The 23,197-nt window shown below is 40.8% G+C and overlaps 1 protein-coding gene across 2 annotated transcripts in view; it reads right to left on the bottom strand.

Moving 5' to 3' along the window:
- The window catches only part of GNG2 (G protein subunit gamma 2), a 110,974-nt gene that overhangs the window by 53,003 nt on the left and 34,774 nt on the right, over window positions 1-23,197 (bottom strand). The window contains exon 3 of one of the 2 annotated variants that reach the window (XM_040641827.1): window positions 7,626-7,748. The exons of the other annotated variant lie outside the window; for it this stretch is intronic. The gene's annotated coding sequence lies outside the window, so the exon portion shown is untranslated. The remainder of the gene's footprint in view (window positions 1-7,625; window positions 7,749-23,197) is intronic. 2 annotated transcript variants of the gene reach the window in all.

The following is a 23,197-nucleotide window of genomic DNA, read 5'->3' as shown; positions in this document are numbered from 1 at the left end:
ATGTATAAGAATATTTCCAAAAAACCATGACACTAGTCTTTAACTCTTCCACAGGAAAACAGATTCCGGTCAGCAGTGTTAATTTTGTGTTAAGTAGCCAAAACGCTTTAGTTTCTATTCCACAGCCAGCTCCAAGTAAAAGCTGTCTTCTTTTTGTGCTATATACATTAGTGTATTTATTTATTTACTTACCGATTTTGAGAAGAGTCTGTAAAAACACAAGGTAAATAAAAGCACTCTCCTGGGGACCACGCCAGAGAGGAATAACTGCTCTTTCATTTTTAAGAAAAGACTTTTGTGTAAGCTGGGATGGAGAGAGAGTTTTTAAATTTGAGTTCAACCTTAGCCTCGTCTTATCAAGACGAAACTACAAAATCTGCTCTCTTCTTGAAATGAAGGAGATAAAAGCCAACTTCATATTTTTTTTTTAAAGATTTTATTTATTTATTTGACAGAGATAGAGACAGCCAGCGAGAGAGGGAACACAAGCAGGGGGAGTGGGAGAGGAAGAAGCAGGCTCCCAGCGGAGGAGCCTGATGTGGGGCTCGATCCCATAACGCTGGGATGACGCCCTGAGCCGAAGGCAGACGCTTAACCGCTGTGCCACCCAGGCGCCCCAACTTCATATTTTTAAGTGCTCTCCACTGGGACTTAAATCTACAGAAGAACTAAGGAGCAGAGCGAGTAGAAAGCTGCTCTGCGTGGGGCGGAGACCACACAGCTCCTCAGCAACATACAGGATTCCACCTTGGGGACGTGGCCAAATCTTATTGGGGCACAACCTCGGCAGGTGTCTGACACTGTTAAATAAGAATGCTTTAGGGATCACTTCTACGCCCCTGAATCCCACTGCTTTGTCCCTGTCACTCTAGCTCTTTGTCCTGTAGCTCTGGACTCTTTCCCTTTTTTGGAGAGGGAGGTGGGGCTTGTTGGTTAGTTTTAAACATAATACAGTATTTCTGATGATTGATAAGAAAATGGTAAAAAAAAAAAATTCAGATTTGTTTTTATGATTGAAGTAACCATGGTAAAATAGGTCAATGGTATAGTTAAAAAAAAAAAAAAGCCCGATTTTTACTTTCAAGGAACAAAAAGCTCCCTTGATTAATCCTAAATACCTTTAATCAGAGGAAATTCGGCACGTGCAGGATTATACCATTTTCTGGATGTGAAGCAATAAAAAAGACATGGTTCTAATCAACTCGGTCCTGGGCTAAGGTTCTGGCTCTAATCCCCTAGAGGATGTTGCATCTTACAGGAAGATTCCAGAGGAGCCGGCAGTATGAACGAAACCAGTCATGTCACTGCTGGCTGACAAATGGGATGTGATTGTCCTGTGCTTTCCCCCTGGGGCTGCGCAAGAGCATCTATGGAAAAACTGCTCCTTCTCCATCCCTCTTGCCAGCAGCGGCTGGGTTTCACTGGGAAGTGTGGTGACTGAGTATTTTTGACTCCAGAGCATTTGGGGACTGCTTCTACTTTGATGCAAGAAATTTCAGAATGGAGATATCATTCTGAAGGGATGGGGGGAGGAGATGAGATGTGTTCCATGCCAAAGAGCTACCAAAGGTTTAGGTCAAGTCCATTAGGCAGGTCTTTCCTAGCCACCAACTCCTCTCCTTTCTAGCAACAACTGTATTTTCAGCAGGCTCTGCTCAGCTGGTACCCAAGCCAGCCCTGAACAAGCCTGGCATTATATATAAAATCAGATCTCCAGCAATGGGTGAGGTTTGAGCCCTACAGACTTATAGCCAGAGAACTGAAGAACACTTAGGCACCCAGGTAATGCTTCCTACATTGTGCCCATTTGGCTGGGCCTTCGGCCAGGCCTCAACTTCCAATGGCCAGAATTTCCTCCTTGAATCTTTATAAGCACTATTAAATGGGAGGCAGCTTTGTAGATGGAAGGTGACCCTGGAACCTGACACTATTCTCTACCTGACATCCCCTGCCCAGCACACTGCACACCTGGGATAGCTACACCAACCTGGGTGTGGTCCAAGGTGGCCCCGTACTGCCCTCACCACATGGCATGCAGCTAGGTCTCCCCAGGGCCCCAGCCTTCCACTCCTGGCTTCCTCCCTTCTCATTGGCCACTGATGAAGATGCACGAGCTACAAATCCAGTTCTCCCAGGAGAGTGTGTTTAATTTGATTAATTTCCGTTTCTTTTTTTCAGAATTATTTTGGTGGTGAAATGGTAACACTTTAAGATGTTATAACATAGGCATCCCAGTGACTGAAATATGAAATAACAGCACAGAACAGGTCCTTGTGGGAAGCCAATGTGCAAATTTTCCCACCATGTTCTGCCAATGGTACACTATTCTCAACTACTCCATTTATCTCCAGGGGGCAAATAATGGATATGTTCCAGCACCCACTCAATTTCTGTGTTTTCTTCTGGCTAAAATAATAGATCTAAAATATGACTTTCCATCTAAAATGAGCCCTTGGTTAGACACTATCGGCTACCATCAACACAAGGAAATTTCCTACAGAAATAAAATGATTTTGTAGATAGAATGATGCCTAATTTCAACCTGTAAGTCAATCATTCTTTATGCATTTGATGCCTCTTCTATGTAGGATGTTGTACAATAGGGGATAAAGAAATAATCAGAAAGACATTCCTATTCTTAAGGAATTTATCTTTGAGGTCAACTTTTATATTCTTTCAGAGTATCCTTTGTATTTCTAATGCCTCCCTCTCTAAAAATGACAGTAATTACAAGTTTCCCTTACAACAAATATTGTTGCACCTTTTACCCCCGCCAGACTCTCAGATGTAGCCTGGATGTAGCCAGACTCTCAGATGTAGCCTGGATGTAGTGTCTTTGGTGGGTTTCTGCCTGAGAAAAGACTACAGCAACTATTTTCAAAGTTCTCAGCACATACCCTTACTTCACGTGGGTAGGCAAAAAGGATTATTTCATAGTACGTGCTTTTTTTCAGAGAACTAATTTAAGGCACTGCCACTTTTTTTTTTCCAAACAGCATTTTGTTACAAAACATTTTAGAAAAAATATCCATTTTCTGTTGCAGAGACAATTTTTTAAGGACCTAAATTCATAGAGGAAGGGTTTTTGTTTGTTTGCTTTGTTTTGTTTTTCACGAGAAGTCATGTGAGCTCTGATTAGAGGGGAAGGCATCAGTGAGCACTGGGGTTTGCTTGAAAGGTAGTGTGAGCCAGACTCCATACTAATAAGTCTACTGCAGAAGAGAACTGGTAGCTTCTAATAGCTTATATTTATATCCATTTTCCTTCTCATTTTCCACTTATCCAAGTTCAATCTGTTTTCTTGCTGCCTCTCTAAATCTGTCCTATATCCTGAAAGCAGCGTAGGTATCTTTGGTGCATTCGTTCATGCTCTTTATTCTACTCATTTTACTTGAGGCAATAACAGTTTATAAGGAACAAAACACATTATAAGTCAGTCATAATTATTACACTCAAATGTGTCCTTTTCCCTTATAGCAGAGCACAATACGATTAAATACAAATTTTTCAACCCCAAATCGCATTCTTATCCATGAGCTAGTTAACTGCCTTTACAAGGCTCTTTTCCTTTAAGGACAATGTCCTTATTCTAAGAAAAGAACAAAGAAGATGAAAGGGAGCATAGGGAACAGATAATTAAACGGATTAATATACTTGAGCTCTAAACATGGCTAAAGTTTCTTACTAGCTGAGGCAAAATGGTGAACACTTTGGGTTACGTAGTTTTCTGGCAGGGTAAAGGCAAAGCAAACTTTTGTAGAAAGTAGAAAGAAATGCCCCTGAAATCAAAGCCAAGGAAGAAGTCATGAAGCGACAGGCTCTTTGGCCCTTCCTGACGGCCGCGCACAAGGCAATAGGCATCACACCAGGTCATGCATATCTTCTGTTCATTTCCCTTGTTTTATCATGAGATCCCAACCACGTTATCTTCAGGTTTCTTCCAAAGCTAAGAATTTGTGAGTGACTCTGGCCAATATTAAATACCGGTTCAAACACACACTACACTTAAAACATATACACGCACACAAAAACACTCCAAATAAAATCTGATCAAGCTAAGCGGCCCATGGGAAACTGTCCAACAAGTTTCGCCAACTAAAATCTCTGTTACTGGACCCACCACATCAGGGCTGCGCAGGAGCTCCCTTAGACTGCCTTAATTAGGTATTTCACTTACAAATGAATTAATTAATTAGTGATAAGCACCTGGAGCCCATTACTCATGTGGTCTATTTAAAGCTTTAAATAGCTAAAGATTGCTGACATCTCCTTACTATTGGATAATGTTACACAGGGGCTTAGCATACAAGATGATTTACCAAACCTTTTCCCAAAACCGTTAGCATTTATTCTAACCCCTCCCCGACCCTGGGCACCCTGAGCAGGGAGAATTCTTCAGAAAGATTCAGGCAGAAAGGATTAAAGCAGGAGCTATAGTTATTGTGGTCAGCTCTACTTCGCCAGAAATTCTGTGGACTTAATGAAGCTGCCCAAGATGGTGGTCTTCTTCTGTTTACCTTGGCCTTGATGTCCATTTCCTATTGCCTAATGAACCCTGTGCAATGGCACTGCCATGTACGGCAGCCTGTCGCTGGAATAAATGTGGTGACAGACCTACACAAGAGCCAAGAAAAGGACTACAAAGTGCTTAAGGATCTCCTGCAAAAGTAAATAAAAAAGCAAGCAAAGACGCTTGAACTTTATACAACGACTCCCAGTATTAAGCACACCAGTGGAAATTGCTACCTAAACCCAGCTCAAATAGGCCTACTAAATACGGCAAATTGGGTAAAAATTTTAAATTAGGCCAGAAAGAACTTTGTATATCTTTTATAAAACTCATTCATGCAAATTAAAAAAAAAAGATCATTTGGTTATTTGTGGACATAATATGGGCCTGGGGATGAAAATATGTTTGTCAAGAAACTAAGTGAATTATTGGCATTGATCTTTCCTGAGGAAGCCACTGGGAAAATTCCCATCCATTGGAAATAATCTTGTGAAAGAGAAATGTCTGAACAATTAAATTGAACAGTGGTAAACGCGCACAACTGTCTTGACTAAGTGCATCTAGATAAATTGCCAGACCAGGATGGTACTGAAGAGTTTAAAAAAAAAAAAGTAAAGGTGAAATTGTGGAAGTAATGCCCCAAGCACTGTTAAAAATCAGTAAATGTGCTAAACTCCTCAAAATTTGGCAAATTATTAAGGTGGTCACAATTCATAAAATCAGAAGTATGAATAAAGCTATCAAAGGTTTTTTCATTATCTCCTTTTAAGATACAGGACATACTCTCTCAAAATTTCTAATTTTAATTTCTAGATTAAAGGAGTATATTTCCATTTGATGCCGTGGTTAATAGTGGTAAATATAGAAAATAAGTTATTTAGAGATACTACATATATAACATTTATTTTTCATATAATAATGACTTTTTCCTGATTATAAAATAATCTGTCACTTGAAAAAAGTCTATAAAATCCAGAGAGGTAATACAGAAAATATAAAAATCACTCGTAATCCTACCATCTAAAGATTAATTTTTAGTGATATTCCATTATCTTTAATATATACACAGAATGAAACACATATATGAAAAAATTTTCCAGATACATGTGCAACATTTCTGTTATTGTTGGATCAGTTTCAAGGAAATATATGGAGTACCCTGATCCTAATATTGGACTTATGAATGCAATATGAAGGTTGAAACCTTCACTCCCACAGTAACTTTGAGTTCTGTGACAGTATGAACAGCCAGGACATTTATTTCTTTATCTGGAGCATGCCTTTTCCATTTGTTGCCCCTCCCTACAACCTCTCCATGTTTCTGCTGCTCCTGCTGGCGCTATGGATGATGACCTGAAGGAAAACACCACTAATTCCGTAATGCCCTCCCATAGTACAGAGATCCCATCAGTAGCAATTGTATTTTTTTTTTTTTACTTCTTCCCATAAACCTTATTTTTTAATGCTTTTATTTTTCCCCAATTTATTTTTTTAAATTGCAAAGGCACAGAAAAGTTAAAATAAAACAATGACCACCCATATACCATCGACCTCGATATGACATCATCACTTCTGACTTCTGTCTCCCCACCCACCATTTGAAACAAGGTAGCAGATGTGATTAGACTCCATCCCTCTGAAAGCAGAACCGTAAGATTACAGGTTAAGATAACTCCCAGCAGAAGTTAGTGAACTTCAGCGGTTTTACCTAAATACTTATTTTAGCTTTTCCTAGGCCATCTCCCACCTCAAGGAAACAAAACAAAACCAAGCCAGGAAACTGAAACGTGGATTGCAGTATTTGAAATATGGATTACACCTTGTCTGGTGTAAGGTTTTGGTAAAGGACTGCCCACACGACGTTGTTCCCCAGTGTGGGGACTTTGGCCTCATATTAGCATCACTGACATATTAGAAGAAAGAATCTAGGCTGGTAACCCTGCAGGGAATAAGTCTCCTCTAGAATGTCAGATCTGATCAACCATGCCATTCTGTTTTGAGAATTTCACCCGGGGACTTCTGGTTTGTCTGAAGAAGCCAGGGATAAGACTCAGCCCACAAGAGGGGATCTGCCCTGGCCATGGTGGCAGGTACCCCTGGACAGACCCGTGGCCAGCCTTCACTAACCAGGGCAGCTGTTGCAACAGCAGAAAGTGACCGTCTCTCTCTCTCATCTAAGTGGGATCAAGAGGTTTCAGTATGGGTGTTGAACACTCAGGCCATACTTGGTATTTAGTCTGAGACACTGGAATTAAGGGATGTGGGAGTGGGGGGCGAAGGAGTAGGGGTGGTGGGTAGAGGTCAGAGAGGCTCACAGTCCAAGGGCCAAAGGAATCTTAGTGCCCTCATTCCCCTTTTCTGGCCATCTTCTGCTGTATTTCTCCCATTCTTTCTTCCCTTCCCAAGCATAACGACAGCTGACATTGTATATGGCTGAGAGGCAGTGTGGCAACACACTTAAGAGCTTGGACTCGGAGCCCAACTGTCCAAATTTGGGTCTCAGTTCTGCCATCTCCTAGCCAGGCGATCTTGGGCATCTGGAAAGTGGGGATGATGAGAATAATCACGAATACCTCCTGGGATCTTGGAAGATTAAATATGTTAATATATTCAAGGCACTTAGAACAGTGCCTGGCACTGTAAGCTGTATTTTAAATTTACTAAATAATCATGTTACACAGAGGCCTTTTCATGCCTCAACTCTTGAATCCTCTCAAAACCCCCGTAAGAGGAGGCTACCATTATTCTCATTTTACAGATGAAGAAAATGAGACTCAGTTAAGTTCATTAAATCTACAAGGTTTCCCAGATAGCTAGTGGAGGGGGGAGGGTGCCAGGATTTGAGTTCAGATGGTACATCTCCAAGGCCACATGCTTGGCTCTGTGGCTCCCCCGATCAGGACACAGGAACACCAAGCTGAACTCATTCATTTTCCTCACCCCAAACACACACATGCACAGTTTTTATGAAGCTTTTGACATTAAAAGCATGACTTCAAGCCATGTTATACTTTTCATTTTACACGACTGCCAAAGCTGAAGCTGACCAGCTTGGTGAGCAGCACCGATGGTCCCTGGCCCAGTTCCTGAGGCCCTGCCCACATTCCCTTCTTACCCCCAACCGCACCGCGGGACAAATGCTGGCGTTAGAGGCACAGCTCTCCACTCCACGCCTCTTGATTAAATAATGGCTCGAAACTGACTTGAGCAGCAGTGACGCATTTCAGAAGTTCAAAAACTAAAGGCAAAAGGGAGGAAAAGTAGGTTGTTCTGGAAGCTCCGCCAGAGAATTCCATGTAGACAGGTGACCCATATTATGTCAATTAAGCCGCTTAGAGGCATGCTGCAGTGGGCTTTTTAAAACACTGAACATTGTAAGGTGATGTGGAGATGGATTAAGGTTTGATGAATGCACTAGGGCCTTCCCTCTGTAATTCAATTAATAGAATCAGGCATGGACTTTTGCTGGAATCCTCCCAGGCAGCTGAAAGGCAAAGTGGGGCACAGACTTCTAAGTCTATGAGGGGAGAATGGTAGGTCCTGGAGAGGCTGCTCAGCCCCTGAGTACGTGCCATGTGTCATGACGGGTCCCAGCCCAACAGCACTGCGCTGGTGAGGACCACGTGGACGCTGAGGCGCAGGAGGCACATGGCTCATGGAGCAGATGAGCCTCTTATCCAGCTACCCGTCTCCCCTCCAGCCCCATGTCCATCACTTTCCCCTTCTCCTCCATATCTGCCCTGATGAACATGTCCATATCCTGAATTCCTTTTTTCAAACTGCTTCTTCTAACAAAGTGTGTAGGACCTGCATGATCTGGTTCTGGGCCCCTTCTCCAGCCTCATCTCTTGCTATGACTCCCTCTGGCCACAAGGACCTTTTTCAGTTTCTCAAACAGCTCAGCTCCTTCCCACCTCAAGGCCTTTTCAAGCATAGTGTTCCTTAGTGTTCTGCCCCGTGTGATTCTCCCAGGGTCTCTCCTACTGACCTCAAACCCATCCATCCATCCAAGCATCCATGCATCCATCCACCCTTCCTTATTTATTCATTTATATTTAAATTCAATTAATTAACACATAGTGTATTATTCATTTCAGAAGTAGAGTTCAGTGATTCATCAGTTGTATATAACACCCAGTGCCCATTACATCACATGCCCTCCTTAATGCCCATCACCCAGTTATCCCAGCCCCCCACCCCCGTCCCCTACAGCAACCCTCAAATTCATCCTTTAGATAGCCACTTTCCTGGCTCTCCAAAATACTGCTCATTCCTAGATATAATTACAGTTTGTAAATACGATTTACATGTAAATATGATTATATATATAATCACAAGATTATCTGAATATTGTCCACCTTCTCCACTAACTGGCAGCTCCATGTTGGTACTTGTTTTGGCTTATGATTATATATCCAGGGCCTATGATAGCTTCTGGCCTACAGTGGGTACTCAACAGTTATTATCTGTTGAATGAACTCATGAATGAATGAATTCCATTCTTTCAGAGTCTTAGTCTCTTCAACTAAGGTAAAATATTAACTTTGCTTGCCTATTAGTGGCTGATATTAACATTACTTTTCTCAGACAATCTGTGTGCTATTTAAAGGATCTTGAGTCCAAGATGTCAGGCAAAGCAATGGTGAGATTTTCAGAAAGGAATGGTGGGAGGCTGTTGGGAAGAACTGGGGAAGCTGGATTTTTCTGATCCACCTCTCTTCTGGTCTGTTCTATCACTTCCTTCACTGAGGCACAGACAGACACCTGAAGACATCAGAGTCATCTCATTAAGAGACAAGCAGGGCAAAGATCCCGAGAGTTCATACCCAAGGTAGAGAAGCCACACTGGGGCTCTACCGCTGTGTGAGCTCTGGAAGGGCGGCTGCCACTCTCTGATCTCACCGCAGGCCTCCCCCGCCACCCTTCTTTCTCTCTGAGGTTTCTCTGCCAAGCACACCACCACTGTCTCCTTCAAAATCACAGCAAGGAGTATCAAAGTAAAGTAATGCTAACATTAGGAGGCAGGGGTTTGGGGCACTTTTGTCACAAAAAATTGTAAACACAATATTTTTAGCAGACCATTCAACAATATCTAGTAAATTTTTAATGCACATCCTTTTTTCACTCAAGAATATACTTTGAAAATTTGCTCTGAAGGATTCTCGTACAGCATGCAAAGATATATGTGCAAAGGTGATTCTTATTGTGTCAAAAAATGGGGGAAAAACTCAACTGTCCGACAGTAGGGACTGGTTAGATAATTCTGGTACAGTTATCCTATTTGCTACAGTCATTTAATAGAATACTATGCAGCTTATGCAAAATGAATGTATACTCTGACTTTGAAAGATTTAAGCAATATCCTGTTAAGATTCAGAATTTTTAAAAATAAATACACTTACAGTGATATATAAACGCATACTGTAAATTGTGGTTATAAGGAGTTCATGTAAAACTTTGAGTTTCTATATTGTACACTGGTGACTATTATTTATAGTCTTTATAACTGCATTTTACTTAAAAATCATAATGTTGATGCTTTTAAACAAAGATATAAACATGATTTTCAAAGTATGATAGGCCATTATTAACTTGATCAAGAGGCCGTCCTTAGACTTACGAAAAAGGCAACTATCCGATGCATGATTTCTAGAAAAGCTAGTCTTTTGAACCGGTGGTAGGCAGCCTCTGGGATGACCCGCGATAATTCCTGCTCCCTGGTACTCACATCCTGTGCGATCAGTAGAATGTGGCAGGATGGATGGTATGTTACTTCTAAAATTAGGCTGTAGAAGACTGTGGCTTTGGTCTTGAGCTCCTGTCTCCTGGATCACTCACTCTGGGGGAAGCCGTGTCATGAGCAGCTGCACGGAGAGGCCCCTGTGGTGATGAGGTGAGGCTTGCCGCCAACAGCCATATGAATGAGCTTGGAACCAGTCCTCCAGACCTAGTCAAGTCGCAGATAACTGCAGCCCTGGCTGACACCTTAGTGGCAGCCTCACGAGAGCACCTGAGCCAGACTCCCCAGCTAAGCCAGTGCAGGGTTCCCGACCCCCCAAAACCATTAGCTAATACGTGTTTGTCATTTGAAGACGCCTGTTTGGATTACTTTGTTATGTAGCCATAGATCACTAATGCAGGACCTGATCAGCTACGTAATTTCTAGTGGCGGTTCCCTAATCTATACAAACTGCCTTTTTAAAGTTGCCATCTCTGTGCTCTAAACTTAGTTTCACATTGGCTCCTGCTTTGCACCAACCTCAAACTGGTAAAGACCAGCAACCAAAGTTAGTAGAGGGCATTTTGTCCTGTCCTCAGGAGGGTACCACTGATGATGAATCCAAGGGAGGTCACCAGAGACACAGGAGCCTGGAAATGATATTGGTCTCAAACCTTCAAATTAAAATCCCGTGCTTTTACTTCTGCCTCTTTGGGTTTTTTTTAAATCGGATCCAATCAAACCATCACGTTATTGATTTAGGCAATGGTTCACATTAAATGTCACAAGAACATACCCATACTTAAGAGAAAAGGACAGAACAGCTGAAAAAGCTGCCCACTATTTCCTTGCTAAGTGGGGTCTCTGATAAAAGAAGAAATGGACTCCTTTCACCTGTAGGTTTAATTCTGCTTCATGCCAAGTGTAGAGAAGGAAATGAGCTTTCATTGTCGTAGAAGACTTTTTTTGCTCTACTGCTGGTGATTTTCCACTCAAGACCCTTGGGTTTTAACTAGCCACAGGCATCTGTTCAAATAATTCTAGGAATGGCTTTTATCTTCTGCTTGAAAATGGCTTACACATGTATTGCACACTTTAGTATAACTGAAAAAAATGTGTGTCTGAACCACCACCTCAAAAGTCAATGAGGGGTCAGGGAAGCATAGCCAGCATGTCCAAGGAGAACCAATCTCCCAAGGCACCACTGAGTCACTGCCAGCTTGGTCCAAGGAGACTTGGCAGTGGCCGCCAACCTGAGTCAGATCTGGAGCTGGTGTCTCTGTGCCTCAGTGTGGCTTGGTAATAGAGTCATGGAGTCTGGACAAGGAGTTCTCAAACAGCATACATGCAAATATAGTCTACACGTATATGTTCTTCTCTTCTCACAAATATAAGTAGATGCCGGTGTGATCCATCAAATGGAACTCATTTAAAAGCACTCTTCAATTAATACCATTCTTAACCAATGGATATTAAAAGTACAACTTATATACTGAGATTTGTAAAATTTTACTTCAAAAAAAACAGACTTTTCCAATTGATATGTTGAGAATCATTGTTCTAGAAATGCTATAGGGAGATCAGGGAGATAAAAAATTTCTCGGTCTCCACTGAGATGTAACTGCATTCTAATTTTGTTTCACCCACTCCCTGAATGTGCAGATTCCATTCACTGATTAAAACAAATCATGCTTTATGGATAGATTTACATTTTCAGAATATACTTTTTAAACAAAAAGAAAAGCAGTCTCCTTATACAGTAAGTATGGCATATAAAATATACTATATCATAATTCCCAGGCCAAAACCTTTAATATGAAATAATGAACTATGGAGGAGGAAAGAAGCAACAGAGTGAACTCCCCTCACATAGGCTGTGCAGGATGGTAAGGTACTCTCATCATCCTTTTTCCCTTCTTTTTCTGCCTTTCTTCCTACACTTTGAGGCAGAGGCTAAAATTCACTTCCCTGGCTTTCTTGCAGCAAAAGTATAGGTACATCACCCCACTTGCTGCCCGGACTCCAAAATGGAAGCTTGAAACATGGAGAACTGGGGATGGTGGATGTGGGCGTGGTGGCAGCTGCCGTGAGCTACAGCGTTTGCTCCCAGTAAAGGCAACAGTGACATCTTCTCTGGACCAGCTCTGTGGTGTGATTTGGGTGTTATTTCTGACTCTCCATCCTCTCCATCTAAAGACCCTCCATCTCTCCCAGAGATTCAACGAGCACTGCGTATCCTGCTGATAAATTCCTTCGATGGTAAAATTCACCCGAGATAGTTACTACTGCTTGTAATTAAGAACACCCACAGTGGGGCGCCTGGGTAGTGCAGTCGTTAAGCGTCTGCCTTCGGCTCAGGGCGTGATCCCAGCGTTCTGGGATCGAGTCCCACATCGGGCTCCTCCGCTGGGAGCCTGCTTCTTCCTCTCCCACTCCCCCTGCTGTGTTCCCTCTCTCGCTGGCTGTCTCTCTGTCACGTAAATAAATAAAATCTTTTAAAAAAAAAAAAAAAAGAACACCCACAGTGGATAGAACTGGGGAACAGAGCAGAGCTCTCTGAGGCTTGAGCCTTTTGATATCCAACAGGGGCTGTCTGGTTAAGATTTAGGTCACAGGCACCCTGGCACTATCTGAGTTCTTCCCAAACCACAGAATTGGTAGTAGTCACCTTCTGATCTTATGGAAGCATAAGGAAAAATCTACCGGATACATCTCCTAAGGTTCCTGCCATCTTCTTAGGATTTATTACACAGGTCTACACTACTCAAATAACAATATTCTTGTTGATCTTGGAGGAAAAAAGGGATTGAAAGTCATCAAGGTCTAGAACTATGTTTGTTCACTACCAGAGTAAAACAATTTACCATAACCTAAAAACAGATGTCTTTTTCTGCCTTGCCTAAGCTTTTGTTTGATGATATTGGACCAGATGTGAACACGTAAGTTTAGGCTTCCACTAAAACCACAGTCAATTCTCATTATTCATGGTAGTTATGTTCTATAAAGTTACCACGAACACTGAATTAGCAAATGTTAATTAGCACTGCATCTAAGGGAAATGCAGGGCTAGGTTCCTGGGAGCCTCTGGTCACACTATTTGGTCAACTGATCAATATATAATTTTATTTAATGTGTATTTCTGTTTAAAGACACCTTATTTAAGACACTTTATTATTATTTTTTAAGACACTTTAGGGGTGCCTGGGTGGCTCTGTTGGTTAAGCCTCCACCTCTTGATCTCAGTTCAGGTCTTGATCTCAGGGTCATGAGTTCAAGTCCCGTGTTAGGCTCCATGCTGGACATGGAGCCTAGTTAAAAAAAAAAACAGACACTTTATTATTGATTCATTAACAGTGAACACTGGGCCAACAGCACTATATCTCATACCTAAACAAGGCTTATCTAGCACATGTATTTTCTCCAAAAGGCACTTCACAACAGCCTTTCTGCACTTGGGAATGACAGCACTTTAACACTATGCTTTGGGGGCTATTTTACATGGTAAAATTACCATCAACAACAAAAAAAGGCAAAATAATATGAAAAACATGGCACTAAGTAGACCATGGAAAGAACACTTATTTCCAGTATGACAGCTAAAACAAAAAGACAGAATGTTGCTTTGGTTTGACTTCAGCTGGGTGTATGGTGTGTTGAGCAACTCAGTATTTTCATTCTGTTTTTGCCTGCAAATTATCACAGAAGAGTCATGAGGACTGACTTGGGGGTTACAGATAAATTTTAGTGAGTAGGCAAATTCACAAACGTGGAATCCGCGAATAAGGAGGACTGACTGTACTTTGTTCACAAAAATCTTTCTGGAGACCATGAACTGCTTTTGAACACTGTTATTACACATCCTCACTTTGAATTTAGGTATCATAAATCTTTGAGGAGCAATGTAAATTGCAGGGAGAAAATAACCTTCAGAAAATACATTTGGGCTTAAATATTAATGCGCTAACGATGATCTTTAGTGACATCCTATATTGACAATCTGTAAGGGAGGTAATTTTTTAAGATTTCTTGTTCATTCATAAGCAAAAGCAGCTTAATAAAAATTACATCCTGACAGCTTTTCATCTAGATACTCCCCATTGCCCCTTAGACTGTCATTCCACAGACAGATGCTGTGTGGTTTCCAAACATGGCTGCACACAGACTGTGCATATTAGTTAACATTTTTTCTAAACTTCTCTACGTAACGCTCACATGTATCATTTCAAATGAGTGCATACTATTTCACCGACCTGTCGGATATTTTGATTGGTTCCAATTTTTATCATAAACAGCTTTACTATAAATGTTTTTAAAGACAGTTTTCATTTCCTTTAACGTTGTTTCCTAAGGATAAATCCCCAAAATGGGTGAAGAAAGTAAGCAGCCCTGCTTGCTAGTAATATATTAATTAGGTCTTTTCAGAAAGTGGTGACAAGTTTTTCTTGTTTCCCCAGTAGTTCTCTGCCATTGGTTTTATTTCTTTAATTTGCTAAATTAATAGGTGTGAAATTATATCTCGTGAATGTTTTAGTTGCACTTACTTAATTACTGGTGAGGATGAAAAGCTTTTTCATATATTGATTCAGTCATTCACTTAATCAATTAACATTTATCAAGTCCCCACCGGGAGACCAGGCCTGTGTCGGACACTGTCCCTACACTTAGGGAACTTCCCTTTGCCCTGTTTTTACTTGTATACAAACTGCCTGCTAACATTCAACTGTCTGCCTATTGGAGGCTTGTGTCATCATTTTAGCTTTAAATAAGCACTTTATTCAAATTTAGACAATAAATCTTTACCTATTATCAAAATCTTATTTCATTTTTTCCTTAGTTTTGATGGTTTGACTGAATAACTTTAAGTTCTATATCACCAGAAATAAAAGTCATATTCAAAATATTTAACTGCAGATAAAATATTAATATGTAATAATTATTTATTACATTATTATAAAATATATTTAACATTCCTTTTTTTGCTAAATTAACTATATCCTTATAGATCCATAAATAATATATTACGCAGAAAATAATTCACCAAAACATTCTAGAAATTTCCAAATCACTTGATTTTTACAAGCTGTTGCAATCTTAACGTAGTTGTCACCTAGCTAAGCGATGCCTGTGTTCAAACCACATCAGAACCATATCAATGACTTCACCATTGTATTAACAGTCATTACATCTCCAGTATCTTTGTTCTCCTGGACATGCTTAAGGCTCTTCACAACTGGTATATACCTGGATGCTAGTGACCCCCAAGGGGCCTGTGACCACTTTGCCACCCCTACCAATTCTGGGGAGCCACAGGCCAGAGGCAGGGCACTGCACACCCCTCAACTTTTGCCTTCCAAGCCACTCAGTGGCTGTTGGGGCTGTGAGTACCTGTGCAGTGCTCCTCCCAGGTCCATTACCACCTCCACAGCCACTGATGGGAGACATCATTAGATACTTCTTAATCTCAACGGAGAGATCATTTCTCTTCATCAACCAATATGAAAACATTTCAGGACTTTAACACCCGATGCAGCTCTACTGCTATGTACTGGCTGATTATTAGGCCTAGCCAGCCCCAAATCAGTGTTTTATGTGAAATGATTATTCAGAAATGTAATTCCTACAGATTTGACATCTGCTTAGATAACAGATCCTAAGCATTCCTAAACACCTTAGGTGGCCAACCTGCCAGGCACATGGGAACACACTGGAATCATCCTTCAATGCTCCACATTTGAAATTTGCATGCACTGGCTGAATATCTAACCTAAATAAGCAAAACCCACAGTCAAGCTGACGAGAGCATTTAAATGCCTCTGGGTAAATTTACGCCATCACTTCTATCCGATTATGAATACTGAGCTACTCTTTCTGGCAATTAGACAACCAGTAGATCCAAATTCCTTTAAGGCCAAGTCACTCTGGCTGGGAGGAGCTCAGAAAGGTGACAATTAAGTAACTGAAAAGCTTCCCTCTGCTCTGCCCTCAGACCAGCTTATCCTCTTCCACAGGACTTGGGAAAAAGGAAACAGACTGTTCTCTGAGAGTAAAGCTATTAAATCTGCTACAAAACTTTTTCCAAAACTCAAATAAGGCAGAAAGATTCATGTGCCCTTTCAATGTGATATAAGAGCGTGGTCTAACGAGCTCCCCTGGCTTCATCTGACCCTGCGGAGAAGAATGGTTTTTTGATTTACTGCTGATTAGGGCCCAGACTCTATGAAGCTAGATATTCACTGATAGGACACTGGCAAATTACAGATGATTTTTTTTTTTTCTGGTAGAAATGCAAATTAATTGGAAAACTAACCCCCAGACTTATGCCTTAATTACTCAATAGAATATTAGCCAGTTTGGTATGGAACTTGGTGATATTCAGCATTCCTTCTTCCGTTGACCATATACACTTCTTGTATTCTTCAAATCAGGTTTTTCATTTGTTGTTTCCTTTCACAAGTTAATTAAATCCTTGGCATGTACTCCCTATGTATGTGTATGAGATTCATGTTCTCAACTTTTTCAAAATTGACTCTGACACTCATAACCTAATGGGTTGTGGTGAAGATGTGCAAAGGCATCATCAAAGAGACAAAATTACTTCCAGACACAGCTGGCTAGGTTGACGACAGTAACTTGACTGAATTACTTTCATCACCTGTCAGTTAGGACGGGGAAGTTGGTGGGTCAGCAATGGAAGCTTCATAAGTAACCGTCCATCTACCAAAGCACTGACCGGGGGGAAGCGGGGTGCACTCAGCAGGTGTACACCCACGTCTTCAGCAGGCAACCAGCCTGATGTCACTAACACACAAACCATTTACCTAGCCCTTTTTTCCTGCCATGTTCATGCTCACTGAGTAACCTCTGGATTACAAGTTGGTTTCGCGGGCAGGGAAATGATTCACTGGTCAGGCCAATATGAGTAACCCATCGAGTTGGCAGTTTCTCTGGATTAATAAACTGCCATTGGCATGTGGTTTTACATTCCAGTTCTTTGTGGAACTGACAGCGTGTGTCTGTGTTGTGACTTAAGTCAACTCTGGTCCCTCTACTAGATCAAGTTTCTGGCCTCCAGGCTGCGGCCTACCCCAGATCATGTGACTGCACCAAGGGAAATGCCAGCTGGGCAGAACTCTGGTGACAGTGCTTCTCAGACAATCTGTGGCTGTGGACATGTTGTTTGTTCCTTTGTTGGTTTTTAAATTTCCAATCCCTGTGGACCAGTGCTTTTATAAAATTCAGTAAAAATATTTTTTCACAGAAGTGAAATTTTAAAAAGTCATAGAAAATATAGGCCCATATTTTATTACTAGATTCAATAGAATCCAAGTTACTCTGTTATATAGAAGTTCCTTTTAAAAGTATAAAAGTCTCTAAATGCTTATTTCCAATTTATGCACTTATCTCAAGTCCAGGGACTACACTGTATGTGGGGACTTGTTAGAAATGGAAATTCTTGGGCCTTATCCCAGGTCTCCTGAATCAGAAACTCTGGGGGCTGTGGCCCAGCAATCTGTGTTTTAACAAGACCTCCATGTGATTCTGATGCTTGATATATTTTACAATCCTAGGTGAGAAACGCTCACCTAGAATGAGTACACATCAGAAGTCATAAGCTTAAATGGCAGATGGGCCAGGTAGGCACAGACATGTAACTGTGACAAGATGAGAATTGTAAGGAATGGTAGATTCCTTGGCAAACTGCAGCCTAGATGTCCAACATGGGAGCATTCAAATCCAGACACAAACACACACACACACACTCAAGTACACACCTCAGGACAAACAAAACTCCTACTAGCTAGTGTGGGACCCCTGGTCTATTATTTTTTTTTTTAAAGATTTTATTTATTTATTCGACAGAGATAGAGACAGCCAGCGAGAATGGGAACACAAGCAGGGGGAGTGGGAGAGGAAGAAGCAGGCTCATGGCGGAGGAGCCCTATGTGGGGCTCGATCCCATAACGCCGGGATCACGCCCTGAGCCGAAGGCAGACGCTCAACCGCTGTGCCACCCAGGTGCCCCCTATTACTTTTTCTAAACATGTATTTATAGTAATCTCAGCTTTAATGAAATGATGATTTGCTTTTTCCTGACAACTGTTTAAGTTCAGCGTATTATATATTAAATCCTGAGTGTATGAAAGCTTATTCTTGAGGTCTCTATTCTGTCACAATAATCTATTTCCATTTCTAATTCTACATCACACTATTTTGAATTATAGGACATTATAATACATACGGAATCATCCTTATTTCTTTTTCTTTAATGGTTTGAAAGTTCATTTTTACCAATTAGTTTTGGAATAATTTTGTTATACTCAAGTGTCCTGTTAACATTTCAGAGGAAATTGTTAACTATTAGTTAATAATTAGTTAACAATTAGTTCACTGGTGATAGGTTAGGAAAAAACAGCCTTCTGGTTCCCATCCCAGCTCTGCTGCTCAGTAACTGTGGCTTGGGGCCTTATCCCGTCAACTGGTAATGCCAACACCTCTCTCAGCCCTGCTGTAAGAAATGAATAAAACAGCATATGCAAATCATCTGCTATTCACAGTTTCTCCAAAACATCACTGCCTTTTTGCTTCTTCCTATCCTAAAACACTGTAGACCCCTTCTCTTCTCTCTCCAGTTAGCAGTTTTCTTTATTCGAGGAACAAAATAAATGAAGAATAAAACAATCCTGAAAGTGATAATTTCTTCCTTGGTACTGCTCATCTATGACTTAATTATTTTATATATAGTACTTTCCTTATAACTGTTTTGGGGTGAGGTTTACTATGGTCATAAAATGTGACATCTGATGGGATTTTTGATTTCCTCATTCTTACTGAAACTTTCCATGTATTCAAGTAGAGAATAGATTTTTATAACTTCCTATGTGTATAACAGGAGGAAAAAAATAGATAAATTAGACTACATCAAAAATAAAAATGTGCAAACAAGAACACAATCAACAGAATGAAAAGGCAACCCACAGAATGGGAGAAAATATCTGCAAATCATATAATGGTTAAATATCCAGAATACATTAAAAAAAAAAACACTCCTCCAGCTTAATTATTAAAAAAAAAAAGCTGATTAAAAAATAGGTAAAGGACTTGAACAGACTTTTCTCCAAAAAAGAGAAATCATCAATAAGCATACTGTACAATGCTCAATAATCAGAAAAATGCAAATCAAAACCAGGAGACATCACCTCACATCTGTTAGAATGGCCAAGACGAAAAAGACAAGAGATAACAAGTGTTGGTGAGGATGTGGGGAAAAGGGAACCCTCCTGCACTGTTGCTGGGACTATAAAATGGTTCCGCTGCTGTGGAAAACAGTATGGTGGTTCTTCACTAGCAAAAAATGGAACTACCGCATGATCCAGCAATTCCATTTCTGGGTATATACACAAAGGAATCGAAAGCAGGGTCTTGAAGAGGTATTTGTACATCCATGTTCATAGCAGCATTATTCCCAATAGCCAAGAGGTGGAAGCAAACCAAGCGTCCATCCGTAGATGAACGGATAAATAAAACGTGGAATATGATTATTCAGCCTTCAAAAGAAAGGAAATTCTAACACATGAATGAAACCTGAAGACATTCAGCTAAGTGAAATAAGCCAGTCGCAAAAAGACAAATACTATATATAAATACTTACACGAGGTATCTGGAGTAGTCAAATTCATAAAGACAGAAAGGAGAAGGGTGGTTGCCAACGGCTGGGGAGAAGGAGGAATGGGGCATTATTGTTTCATAGGCACAGAGTTTCCGTTTTATAAGATGAAAAGAGTTTTGGAGATGGTTAGTGGTGACGGTAGCACAAGGAGAATGTGCTTAATAATACTGAACGGTACACTTGCAAATGGTTAAGATGGTCAATTTTATGTTATGTGTATTTTACCACGATTTCAAAAAACGAAACCTCAAAAAAACCCAAGATGTTTATTTTCCTTTTTCTACCCATAATTTTGATGTAAATCACAATTCTGCCTTATTGTTGGTACCATTCCTGCTTCAGTTCCAGCTAAGATCTGGTTTGGGGACGGCCTGAGCCCCAGGGAAGGGGCTCATTCAGAGTCTGTGGGCTCCACCCAAGAATGGTTGGATCAGAAGCAAGGCCGCACAAGAGCAGATGGGCAGCAATGGGCTCGGACCGGGAAAGACACTGAGTTCCCCCAGAGAGCCCAGAAGCAAACTCTTATTTGCCAGCAAGGTGTCAGAAGCAGGAGTGTGCTTTAGAGACAGGGGAAGAGTCTCTAACAAGCTGGGACACAAATCCCTGAAGGTCAATTCCACAGTAGAGATGGGCTTCCAGAAAGCTAAGGCAGCACTCTCAGAGATGGAGATTTTATCACAAATAGCTTTCCTCCCATTTCTTTCCCATCTCTCACTGCTACTGAAGGAGAAATATATCAGAACCTTAGGTCTTTATTAAATACTGGTCTGAACCACCCTACCTATATTATTTCCACCAAACCTTCATGGTTCAGGGGCAGGAAACTTGAAGGCAGGGTTGACAATGTCCAGGTACTCTAGTACTTAGCAGGGGACAGTGACTTGGTAGCACTTGTCTGGGAAGCTGTTCCCTAAGGTGGCAAAGGCACCCCATCTCAGGGGCTGCGCAGTTACAGAGCTGGCGGGCTCTGCAGTGAAACTCACATTTGTATTCAATGCATATCCTACCATTTGTAGTTATTTTTAATTCAGACAAAGAACTTTCCTTTGTCCTCTGTGGCTATTTTGTTTGTTCCATGGGGCTTTCACTGGCACTATTATTTTGACAATTTTCTCTTTCTTGTTTTAATGAGTGATCTTTTTAGCTTTGTTTCATGTTATTTTATTGCATTTTTTCACTTTTATTAAGTGGGGATAAGGGAGCAAGGAAAGAACTATGAGGGCAATCTTTTCTCCTGGCCAAGTCTGTGGTGTTCATTTTTATATATCTGCTCCGATGCACATCTATGGGAGACCCAGCAAAACCTAAATGCAGGAGCTATTTCCTCCTCTTAAAATTCGCTACGCAAGTCATTCAAAAGAACCACTAAGAAAAATAAATAAATTCTCTGTTCTTTCCTGTATAATTTAAATATTTCGCCATCATTTGTAAGCAATAATATTAGCTTCAAAGGCAGCTTGGGGGAAATGGTTGGAAGAATACCATTCCAAAATTTTCAGAATATGAGATCTGCAAACTAGAATCTGTGGTCTCTAACATATGTAACCACAGGACAGAGACAATTTGCTTGAGAAGTCCAAGCCAAAAATGGAAAATAGGATAAATGAAAAACAATACCCAGAGAGCAAGAACCTTGTTGAGAAGAGCCGAGGAGCATTAAAGCCACAGTCAGGGGGTCTCTTTGCTGATAGAGCCCCTTTCATATTGGCCTGTCTCCCAACAGCTTCATTTCAAAGTGGAACTTGAAAAGAACGTTGCTATTATGCAGATATTTCCCATGACCTTCCTTTAAAACACTATTCCTTTAGCACATTGTGGGACATGCAGCTGTTATAACCTTATGGGACTCTGGCCTCAAACACGGTGAGGCCAATCACATGCTCTATGTGGCCAAGTTCACTTCCAACTAGCTTTTCACCAAAAGAGCTCCCCGTCATCTCAGAACCAGGTGAGAAGGGACCCCAAACTATTTGGTTATCTACTCAGGGAAAGACAGGCAACGTTACAGACAGGCTTTTGTCCTTAGAAAGCAAAATTGATCACTAATTCCTCCACCTAAGAACTCTGTCATCAACCTTTTCAATCCATCTCTCCTTGAAGTTACCATTAGAGTGTGGATTCAACTGGAGACTTGGTTCCAACCATATAACCTGCTCATCTGACAGCTCTTAATTCTAACATCACCCCTTCCACATCACAGACTTACTCTCCCCAGAGTTGTGCGATGCAGCAACCCTGCCTCCAAATCCAGTTCCATTCCTATTAGCTTTGGAACAATCTCTTTTACAGCTGGCTGCCCTTAAGAAGTGTCTTTGTCTCCAAGATGATCACCCCGCGGGAATGCACAGATTTCCTAGAGGTACGTGAATGAATGGTCTGACTCCACTATGTCATAGTCCAGGTAAGGCCTGTCTAACTCTACTCTGTGTTAGTAAACCAGGAGGTATACAACATTTATTCCTAAATTTCAAGAGGCCAAAGCTCTTCCCTGGCTCTCAGGGCTCTTGGAATAAGCCCCAAAATAAGTCAACCTTCACTCTGGGAACGATGCCACCCAAAGCAGAACGCAACATAATACCACCACTTGTGCATGTCAATGTTATTTGCTTGTTCCTTTTGTTTCTAACACTTTCCCCTTTAGCCATTTTGTTGTGATATTAGTTCTCAGATATCACTATTCTCAGTTTCCTTATTATTTAATTAATGCATCATAGTCCTACCTTATATTTTAATATATGACCTTTTAAGTGCATCTTTTTCACATGGGATGTTATATCTGTTATGATTGTTATATTTGGACCATCATTTAACATTATTTCCTCTTATTTTTGTTATTTCTTATTTTTGCTTAATACATGCCTCTGGTATTAACTAAACACTGTATATATACTCTCATCTCTTTTGAAATATGTTGGGAAGAAAGCATTTGAATAAAACTATTTCTACTTAAACCAGATCTGTACATCAACACACACACATGCATATGATCATGACAATCATCAAATTCATTTTTCGGTTGATTTCTAGTTATATCCATGATAAAACCCCAAAATTCTTAAGCTTCTTTTTATGAGTAAAAAAGAACATTTGAGCTATGAGGCTGCAGCCCTTCTCCATCTTATTTCATTCTGTGTTCGGACTGTTATTCTGAAACTTCTACTTTTCTTGCAGGTCAGAAAGACATGTATTCAAATTCTGGCTATTACTTAACAAAGCAAGTTATTTAATCCGAGGCTGTTCTCTCATCTGGAACAAGGGGATTATCCCACCAGAGGTGCCAAGATTAAACGAAATGATGTAC

Source organism: Ursus maritimus, unplaced genomic scaffold, assembly GCF_017311325.1.
Source record: "Ursus maritimus isolate PB19 unplaced genomic scaffold, ASM1731132v1 scaffold_25, whole genome shotgun sequence".
Classification (NCBI taxonomy): Eukaryota; Metazoa; Chordata; class Mammalia; order Carnivora; family Ursidae; genus Ursus; species Ursus maritimus.
Note: the sequence above shows the minus strand (reverse complement) of the source record. Positions and strands in the feature narration are given on the sequence as shown.